This window comes from Poecilia reticulata, chromosome 17 (assembly GCF_904066995.2).
Source record: "Poecilia reticulata chromosome 17, P_reticulata-male-v2, whole genome shotgun sequence".
NCBI classification, from domain to species: domain Eukaryota; kingdom Metazoa; phylum Chordata; class Actinopteri; order Cyprinodontiformes; family Poeciliidae; genus Poecilia; species Poecilia reticulata.
Window position 1 is genome coordinate 6,417,528 of NC_088846.1, and position 10,474 is coordinate 6,428,001.

Below are 10,474 nucleotides of genomic sequence, written 5' to 3' on the forward strand. Positions count from 1 at the left end.
AAATCTGGACAAACGAAAGCGAAATCCATCTTTTGACTGACTGCGCTCTGTGAAATCCCCTCTGGATGCTGCTGTGTTGACTCCTGCATCCTTAAGCAAGTCGGTGTGTGGGGGGAGGGGGGGAAAGTCCGCGCGGAGGAAAATATCCATATGGTATTAATTGGTGAAAACGGGGCGTGGGGGAAGAGTTGAATAGGGGCGTGGTTTAAGTGGGAGTCTGTCAGACTTGAAACAGCCAAAAGGAAGAGAAGAAAGGATGGTGAGAACAGAAGAAAGCGCCGAACTGTAGTCGTAGAAAGTCGGGCGGGGGGTAAAAAGTACTGAAAAGTGAGAGGAGAACCCAGCGCGCGAGCCCAACTGACTCATGCCGAACGGCTAGAGACGATCTTTGAAAAGCAACAACCGGATTCCTCCTTTCGAATAGAATCGCATAGATAAAGGGTTTTAAATGCAACGCTGTGTGAAGATCATGGCAGCCGACACGAAGAGTTCACTGGGCAGCAATATCTGCACCAACCGCGGCCGGAGAAAGCTGCTGGTCGCTGTGGATCTCTTCTGCTTCTCCATAGGTAACCACAGCTCGCATATACTACTGTTTATATACAACGTGTGATATTACGAAGTGTCATGTGACCGTGTAATATAATGAAAGTTTAAAAGCACTACGTGTTATGATTTTAACATCAACTATTGAATGTCGATTCAAGCAAACTTATTGGCTGATTATGGCTGAAAAATGTCTCACGAGAACAAGTGCTTCTTATCAGTCGATATCGGTAATTAACGTTTTATTTTAATGCTGCCAAATTGGTGAGATGACGTTTCCGATTTAATTTCCAGCTGTTGTACTCATTTTCTTCTTTCACTCTGTATTTTTTTAATTTCTATTTTTAAGGAGTTACCTGAAACCGTTGCTGCTATTCAACAGGTTGTTGCTAGGTAACCAAAGACACAGTTAGTTGACCTCGCCAACCTTGTTTAGCTGCTGTATAGATTCCCAGAATGCTGTTCAGTTCTAATTCAGAGTTCAGTGAAATTACTGAATATATGTAACGCATATTATGTTGATATTTATCACATGTCTACCATCACATATATTTGATTTATTGCCTCGCCCTACTTGGCAGCTGTTTACAGTTTTCAAACTTAGTGTTTACAGAGCTAGAATCTCATTCGGTTCAATCAAATTTTATGAAGATGGCAGGCTTCATTTCAATTTACTTCACTTCTGGTTCCCATTTTGGTCAGTCGACCCTAATGAAATATGACGGCTTAATGTCCCCCAGTCAAACCCGCTTAATTAAGCGCACATTATTTGACAAGTCATACAACAGACTGGGTAATGGAGTCCAATATTGTTGAATTGTTCAGCTGAGTTTTTATTTCTCTGCCTTTCTCAACCTCAGAAGTAAAGAGAAACTTCTTAAATCTTTTCCAACAACAGGGATTTAATTGACCATCCTGGATAATTTTATTTTAAAAGAACACGTTTACAAGCGATAGTATATAAATAATGGGAAATACATGTGATTCAGCCATCACATGTTTGACTTTAAAGTATTTTACTTTAATGTAATTGCTGATTTTAAGTTCCAATTGTAAACTCCAATAAGAGTTATGATTGGTGCATAATTGTGGGTCTTGAAGCAGCTACAAATTAAAACCAAACTCCAGTCAGACTCGGAAGCTCCATTTTAACCCACAAAATAATGTTTTTATCTTTTCCAAATATTACATGAATTCCTTGTGTTCTGTTTCTCCTTGGTCCCAGAAAATGGGTTGGCTTAGAGGAAACCCACTAATGAACTGTTCCAGGATTTCGTCCCTCTCCACCCACACCTGTAACCATACGAACCTCTGTTTTTTTTACTTTTATTTTTTTTTCTTTTTTCCCAGAATGGCTAAAATTCCTCACAGCAACAGGAATGCTTCAGATGTGAACATCTCCTGAACTTTACGCTGTGCGTCTGGCTTAAGTGGTTATTTACCAGACCAATGTGGGTGTTAAAAATCTCACAACAGCTGCTGGTAGATTTAGTTTTTGATGCTGAAATATTTTAGAAACTAAAATGATTTACCTCGTCCTTCATACTAATTGATGCTTGATGTAACCATATGTCCATAATGTGTTGAAATGTCAGAGTGAAGCCACAGTTGCAAGCCAGATGTTAAAAATAACGCTGTTCCATCTTCCTGGCAAATCCACTGACTGTTTTACAATCCTGTAGAAAAATTTTAAATACATTTTTTAATTTTTTGTCATGTGCTATGTTTAGAGTCAGGCTAGTTTTTATCTCTGTGGAGGGTAAATCTCCATCATTTGTTCCATAAACATCACAGAGAGAAACTTGTCAACAAACCAGCAGTGTGTTTCTGTCTAAAGATGTCGGGTTAAAGAGTCTGACCGCAAGTAGGAAACTGTGGGCCACAACTAGCAATCTCCTTGGTCCGCTCACGGCGCAGTTACTCCTGCCTCCAAGGACGTTATTTGGTTGTTTTATGGCGTTCCAGCTCCCCGCCTCTGTGTAGATCAGTAAAGATGAAAGTTTTCTGATGGGAAAATGTCATCCTGACTCGGATCTGACGGGAAAACATTTCTGTTTACATTAGACTGCGGAAGGTGGATATAGTGTTTCCCAATTAATCTTCTAATGGCGTTCAAGTGGATGGCCCATAAGCCAAACATGCAAGCAAAGATACTCATACCATTAAACATTTATGAAGTTTGTCATTTGAGAAAGATCTTGAAAGGTTAGTTTGCAAATTCAAATTTTTTTTACACAGTCTGGTTCTAACCAGACAACTCAGAACCGTCACTTGAGGAACACACCATGTAGCTGACTAAAACGTCTCTCATTGTACACCTGAACAAACAAAATTGTTCAACTTGTACGTTGGAAAAATGTCACCAGCAGGTGACCTTTCTATCTATGTGATTTCTATCCATCAAGCTCGTTTGGCTCGTCTTGTTTCCCCGTAACGCTGTGGAAACATGAGCGAAGTTTTACCTCGGACTCAGCTGTGGTACAACTGGTTATTTGAAGGCACAGCTGAAAGTTTCAAAACAGCCACATCATTGTGTGTATGTATACGTTTGTTTGCGTGTGCGTGTGTGCGCGCGCACGTAGGGCTCAGACATGTTCACGCACTCCACCGCAGACTGCAAGCAATCAAGTGGAAAATGTTTGTTTTTACAGTCACATCTTGGTGTTTCGCTGAATGCCTCCAGCACATGTTGAGCATTTTCCACAGACGACATAAGAACCTTGTGAGGCACTGAAGAACCCATCAACACCCCTCATCATTTGATTGTTTTATGTTGAGACTAGGTTTGGGCCAAGAGAAAACATACCTGAAGACAAAAATAGAAATGTTTAACATGATTAACTTGCTTTTTTTAATTTAACTTGCAGAAAACCAACAGTTACACCTGCTGATGCTTAAGATGTAGAATATTAATTATAGCTGGGTATGATAAAGTATTTCTGAGATGTCAGGCTTTGAGGACTTTCATAGCATGAAGCTGCGGTTGCAGAACAAAAGGGGCGTGGCTTACTAATCGTAGCATTCATCAGCATAAGACAGCTCTGAACTTTGCATCACAATACTCACCCCCAGCTACCTAAATGCATCCAGTCCTTTAAACAAAAACAAATTGCTTTCAGGTCACAGTGGCTCCGGGTTAATGACTATACTGTGGCGTATAAATTATTGGTTGGTCTTCTTCAAACCGTCACGTTTTATCTGGACATTTTAGTTGATGCCAAAAACATGTAGATCTCTGAACAAAAGGATAATCTGAATGGGGGTTATAGAGGAACCCAACTCAGACAAGCTTGTATTTACTTGTTAATTAGTGGGGCTCAGCAGACATGCTAACTTTCCAATTGTAATTTTAAATGGTTACCTTTAAAAATCACAGTGAGTTGCCATCTTTTAATTCTCTACTCATTAAATGCATCTAAACAAATAAAACGCTCTCCAAATTTTCCATTGTTTGGATTCATGAATTCATTTATTTTTACTCGGTTTCAAAACTACCACTAACATTACAAAGTAGTAGTCTAAATTGGTCAAAATCAGAATTGGCGAGTCTGAGCTCAAGACAAATTGGAAATCTGTGTAAGCCACAAAAAGTCAGATAGGCACATCCTTGAAAATGCTCCGTTTTCTGAAATAAAATTTTTTTCTACACAGCTGAATTTGTAATTATTTGTACGTTGATCTGGTTGTTGAACCATGACTAAGTCGGGCTCCTGGTTGAACGAACCAAACTTGTCAGAGAACAACCCATGCTGATATGAAGGACTCAACTTTTTCTTTGCCGTTTTAAATCCACCTTCTCAGCATTTTGTCTTGCTAGTGTTGTCTTAGACGTCGAGCTAATGCCGGAAAACCTGCCCACACCTGCTGACAGGTGTTGACGTTGGCGCGACCGGCTCTCACCACCGCCCTCTGATGTTTCATGCGGGCTCGACTGAAGCGGGCAGGAGGGGAAAATCCCAGGACGCCGTGCTCATTGCTGATGCTGCAGTGTCAGGCGGATGCCAGGGGTCATGGCACCCGAGTCAGGAGGGAGAAGCAAAAACAGCCGAATGCCTGTAACCCAGGATCTGACTGCGACCTTCTGTTTCTTGTCATTCTTCCTCCCTTCACCCTGTTTCCAAGAAGTCGTCTACTGTGCTTGGTCATTTTAAGGTTCATTTAAAAGCCACGGACTCGTGAATTCATCAATGCGTTTGCCAGACCTTTCTTCTCTTTGAATCTCTGCCCTCCGAACGCCTCTGGGCTTGTGGTTAGTCTGAGTCTGAGTGAATGGGTTTAAAGGGGTTGCAGAGGTCTTTTCTCCGTCATATCAGCAGTCTGGAGAGCCTCCTGTGTTGTTCTCTTCAGAGACGGATAAACCAAACTGTAGGGGGATTTGACATTCAGGAGTAAGCGCACTGTAAAACGCGGTATGTTTTGACAGCTACAGGCCCATTAAGACGTCCCGCCCGATTTCTTTTTTTTTTCCTCCGGTACAGCTTCAGAGCGGAATGTCGCTCCGGTGTAGGTATTTGTTTGAAGAGTGGCTGAAAGTTAATAACGTGAACCCTGCTGAACGTGGAAGGCCGAGCGGCATTCTGGATTTCCCAGAGCGCCAGAACTCTGTAACCTGAACTCGGCCCAGCTGGACCTTGAAAACCACAACTTAGCAGTTCTGTGTATGTATGGCTGTGTGTGTGTGTGTGTGTAATTGGTTGGGTATATCAGGTTGAGGGGCTCAGCAAGTCAAGCATGTGTTGACATTCAGTCTAAGAAATGGCCCCCGCCACCCTCCCCAACACCGCCAGTCTGCTTGTTTTTCTTTATATCTGCAGATCGCAGTCGACTTGAAAGCCCAGCGTCACTTTGAAGTGCAGTGGAAGCATATTTTCCCTGTTCTGTCTTGAGATTTGAGGGCCTCTCCTGGGTACCTCAGTTACCCCGGGATATCAAAGTCCTCCATCGCTGCCTCTTGAGATCGAGGAAATAAGCTGTCCATATTGGCTCTTGGCTAAGTTACATCCGGTCTGTTTGTTGTCAGCAGATAAGAACAGATCTTTTCGCTACTTCAAGTGGTGAAAGACACTAAATCGATCAGACACAAACACCCACAAGGCGTCTTCAAAAGACCCTTTTAAGGTCTACCTCAAAGCCGCGACCGGAAATATAGCGCCACTCAAGGTGTTTTGATTGTTTTTTTTTCTTTTCCGGTTTAGCAAACACTTGACATAGTTCGGTGTTAGAAACTGGAATGATAACTGCCATGGGTTAAAATTGCACAGTTTCACTAATTCATAACCATGCGTGTATTTAAGCAAAAATGTGGAATTAACAGGTTACCTTTAGTAATTATTTTAAATGTTTCTGTATTCTGCTAATATAAAAAAACTAATTTACAAATGTGGTGTTTCCATAAAATAAGAAATTTAAAAGGTTTTTAATGCAGTAAGTCATTTAAAAACCATGGCAGCGATGAATGTAAATGGTTACATTGATCAACCGTCAGAGCAAACATTAGTATCTTATATTTAGGAATGGCTATGTAAGTGACATTTTGGGGAAATTGCATTTGGTGGCTTTACAAAGGAGCATTGCAAATTGACCCCCAAAACAGTATCATCCTCCTACTACTTCCTGTCCTCTTCGTTTTTGCCAGTAGTAACATCTGGCTGATGTTACTACATCAGCCAGTTGTAGTCTGGCTGATGTAGATTCAACCCGAGTCGTTGAATCTATTCAACGACTCGGGTTGAATAGATTTTGATCCACCTCATCCTAGCTCAGGATTAATTTTTTTTTTTGATTCGTTTCCATTAATCACAAACTTTTCATAATTTCAATTTGTCCAATACTATGCTTGAAGGAAAATCTTTTCTACTGCTTTCCTCCACAGAGTTTTGGAAAAACTGGTACTTCAGCATTTTCACTGCGCTCTCATTGAAATGAATGGAATAGGACAAAATAAATAGTTTTGATCTTAATATTCTGTGGAATTTTCTTATTTTAATTGCAATGGTGTTCAGTTAAACTTATGAAGATGCTGTCCTCAGAGCTCCTGAAAGCGGTTTGTATTTCTCTCCCAAGTTAAGCGTTTATATAAATATATATATTATAAATATGTTCTGAAAAAACCTGCCTCACCTTGCACTCATGTATCTGTCCAACTATGCAGTGATTCTTGTGGGCATACTTTTGGAAAAGTCTTTCTGGCCGCCTTACCGGAGGGGGTTCTTCTGTGACGACGAGAGCATCAGATTTCCCTATAAGAACAGCACGGTGCCCACTTCTATTCTGATAGCTACGAGCATCTGTCTGCCCCTGTTCTCTGTAAGTCCTGGTGTGGTAAAAGCAGGAGGGTGAGGGGGAAGCCTGTCGGAGCGCGCTCAGTTCGCCAGTGGCTGGATTTTTCACATCACGCACTCATTTGATGGCTTCCACAGGCTCTGAGTCACACGCGGTGGTTATGTCCCATTGACTGCAAATCATGTATGCAGCACATTACTTGTCCACCAGTTTCCACTGTTTGATTCAAATCCTGGTCTTCAGTGTACATTCATTTTACCAAACGCATACAAAATCGGCTGTTTATTCATGAAGAAAAATATCTAAAAATATGAATTGTCCCAAATTGAAATAATTTTTTTTTTGCTTTCCCTACCAATATTTTTTATATCTAAGACATTCAAATTACAGTCCTACATGAAGAGAATTTGTTAAAAAATGAGAGAAATGATAAATCCTCATATTAGGGTCATGAAATGAGACAAAGTATTTTTATTTTTACCAACAGAGTGAAGGTTTGACGGCCAACAAAATGTGTTTCAAAGAGTCTAATCAGTGCAGAATAATCTACTGTACCGTTGTATTTGAGTCCGTTATGGTTAGCCAATTCCTTTTTTAGAATTTGGCTAATTTACTACAGAAATTTTAGCTAATTCTTTAGAATGTGGCTAATTCCAAAAAAACATTTTTATAAATCTCAAATTGTGTTTTAAAGAATTTTGTGTAGGACTAAGGTTTTGAACCAGAGAAGCCAACACCAACTAGTGTTGTTAGCAGCTAACCGTTAGCCACTTGGGTATTCCGGCCTTGCTAACAAATGTTTAATAGCACTTCCCATTCTTTTTTTTCTGCCTACTCAAAATGCTGAGTCAGTAAAGTGTTCATGATGTGACTCCTTAAGTTTTTAACTCTAGAGCCACTTCCCTTCTTGCTATAAGGGTCTAAAACAGCTAAAACAAGCTGTCAAGCTTAAATTGCACAACTTTGGATCCTACGATAATGGAATTTTCTCCATGCAATTTAATTTTCTACAATTAAATAAGGATATGTGCATCTTAAAGCAATTTCACTAAATGTTTTTACTAAGCAGATGGATTCCCACTGATTCAAACTCATCCATACCATTAGGGGTTATTTTTTTACTTTTATGAGGCAATTTCTGAGCCCAACTTGGGCAACTTGCTGCTTATTATAATTAGAGTAACAGACGTTCAAATTCAGTCCCGAGGCAAAACCACACGCTCAAATTTGCAGCTTATTTGTCAAATACCCCTTATAAAATGAGAGCTTCTCAGAAACATTCGGCTCAACAGAACGATTCCTTGCAGAAAACAAAAACAGCTGTAAGGTAAAGCATCCTCGATCTTCAGTTGACAGGCTGAATCATGACCCCGAGTCGGATCCTTCGGTAAACAACTGGCCAATTAGCAGTCATTACTTTATTAGTCACAGATAACAGCCACAGAACGAACTGAGCCAGCTCCGGCTGTTCTCTTGTCATCCCCTGCTTGCCACCACTGCCTCTGTGATTTGCGTGTCATTAACCTAGCACCTCCATCTCGCTCTCTCTCACCCACCCACCCACCCATCCACCTCTTCCGTCTTCCCCATTTGCTTCCCTTCCCTTCTCTTCCACTCCATTCCCATCCCGTCCCTACCTCCTCTCCGTCATCTCTGTGCCACTCACTGGCCCTCTACACGCTAGCCGGCCTGCCTTTCTTGGTACGGAAAGGCAGGCCTTTCCGTACCAAGAAAGGGTACGGCTGTTCAGCCGTACCGTAGAGGGTTTTACTGCGACGATGAATCCATCAGGTACCCGGCCAAAAGCAGAGAGATCGTTAGCGACACTCTGCTTAGCGCGACAGGCATTCTAATCAGCATCCTCTCTGTAAGTCACCTCACTCTCATCACTAATGTCATCTTCACTCCTCGGGTTTCAGCGCCGCTCACAAGTACTAGCAGCACCTGTGGTAGCCGTGTGAATTCTCATGCTAATCTTTTTATTATTATTCCTGTTTGCGGTTTATGCTATTTCATGTTTTCTGTCTACAACAATGATTTAAACATATATGCAATCTGTCCAATCAGCTACAGCTGCTCATGTTTGCCTCAAAGCGTACCTGCAGCTCAATCCATAGTTTTTTCAGGAACGTAGTAAAAGCAATTTTTTTATCACAATGAAAATAAAATATTCCAACAAATGTAAAAGCATCAAATTTATTTTTATTTTACCAGATATTACCGGTTCCACAATTATTGGCACCAATTAAACTGTAAAACATTTCAATTTGTGTCCTTCTCTTTAGGTTTTAAAGTGTCAAAGATATTTTAATGAGTAATCAATGATGTATTGATACTCCAATACATAAAGATGATGGGAATAGGCTTCCCTTGGCTATCCTTGAAAATGAGAAGGACAAGAGAACAAGCTGTTAAAGTAAGACACTTTTGTTGATCTTCATAAAATCAGCGAATGGATAGAAGCACTTGCTAAAACTATCCAATGATTTGGGGATTATTACAAACAAATACTTTTTAAAACAAAAGAAAAGTACCATTTATGCAAGTTTTTGAACACTTCTAGATGAAGGGCTGCTAATAACACAGGCATAAACATGCTTGCTTCAAACAACGTTTTGGAACTTTTATCTCCCGTTTCGGGGCTTCGAGGGAACAAACTCAGATTATCCTGAATGATGCGACTCTTCTCCACACCTGGGCCATCAGCCAGAGCCGCTGCCTCCAGAGCATTCCAGATGAGAACGAACCGACAACACTCTCACCCGAGTTTTCCCTAGAGGAAGCAAGATGACTAAAGTGATTAGGACTTTCACAGTAAAGTGAAGTTTGGAGTAGTTTGGAGGACTCTACTGAGAGAAAGCTGAGCATCTTCAACCCAGAGTCTGGTAATTAAACTCAATACTGTTGGAACTCGTGCAGTTTTGTTCAAGCGTCTCTCACCAGGCTGCTTTTGACAGATACAGCAATAAAGAAGAAAATTACAAGACAAGTTACAAGACAAAAAAATTGGCACATTCTGCAGATTTTTCATTTAACCCCTTAGTTATTTTTATACAATATTAGAAATACATTAAGAGATGCAAACAAACAAGTAATTCAGTTCCTCTTTCAAATAAGATAAATGAACACAGTATTGGCCTTTAGTGAATGCTTGATCATTTGTAGCAGAGGATGCATCTGCATCTATGAAAATGCCTTCCACACCGCTATAGTTTTGGCTTATTTACTGCTCTGAGTATTTTATTTCAGCAAATGGCCTGTTTTGAGTCTTGAGTTAATGATTAATCGATCACTAAATTAGTTGACAATTATTTTAAATAATTGATTCATCCTGATTAAGCCAATTAGTCGTTTCAATCGTAGCTGTATCGAGTTCAAATATCTCTCCTACTCCTGTAGCAGTGGCAGTTCTTGAAATTAGCTGTATGGGCAGTTGCCCAGGGCAGCATTAGAATGGGAGGCAGGACACCCAAGAAGTAAAAGAAAATATCTGTATCTTATTTGTCTGGTGTGCCTTGAACAAGTTAACAGTGAAGTGAGTTTCCTGTTTTTATTGGTGAGTAGTGAGGGATTAGTTGGCCTGCTTTCTGCTGGAAAAAAAACTCTCATAATTACTTGAGTTTTAATTGGTTGGTGGGGAGGCAGA

At 40.5% G+C, this 10,474-nt stretch overlaps 1 long non-coding RNA gene across 1 annotated transcript; it reads left to right on the forward strand.

The window, feature by feature from the left end:
• The first annotated feature begins 201 nt into the window (after positions 1 to 201).
• LOC145548047 (uncharacterized) lies at positions 202 to 9,129 on the forward strand. Its single transcript, XR_014084334.1, has 3 exons — positions 202 to 569; positions 6,698 to 6,852; positions 9,114 to 9,129. It is a non-coding gene; the product is annotated as an uncharacterized LOC145548047 (long non-coding RNA).
• Positions 9,130 to 10,474: the final 1,345 nt, after the last annotated feature.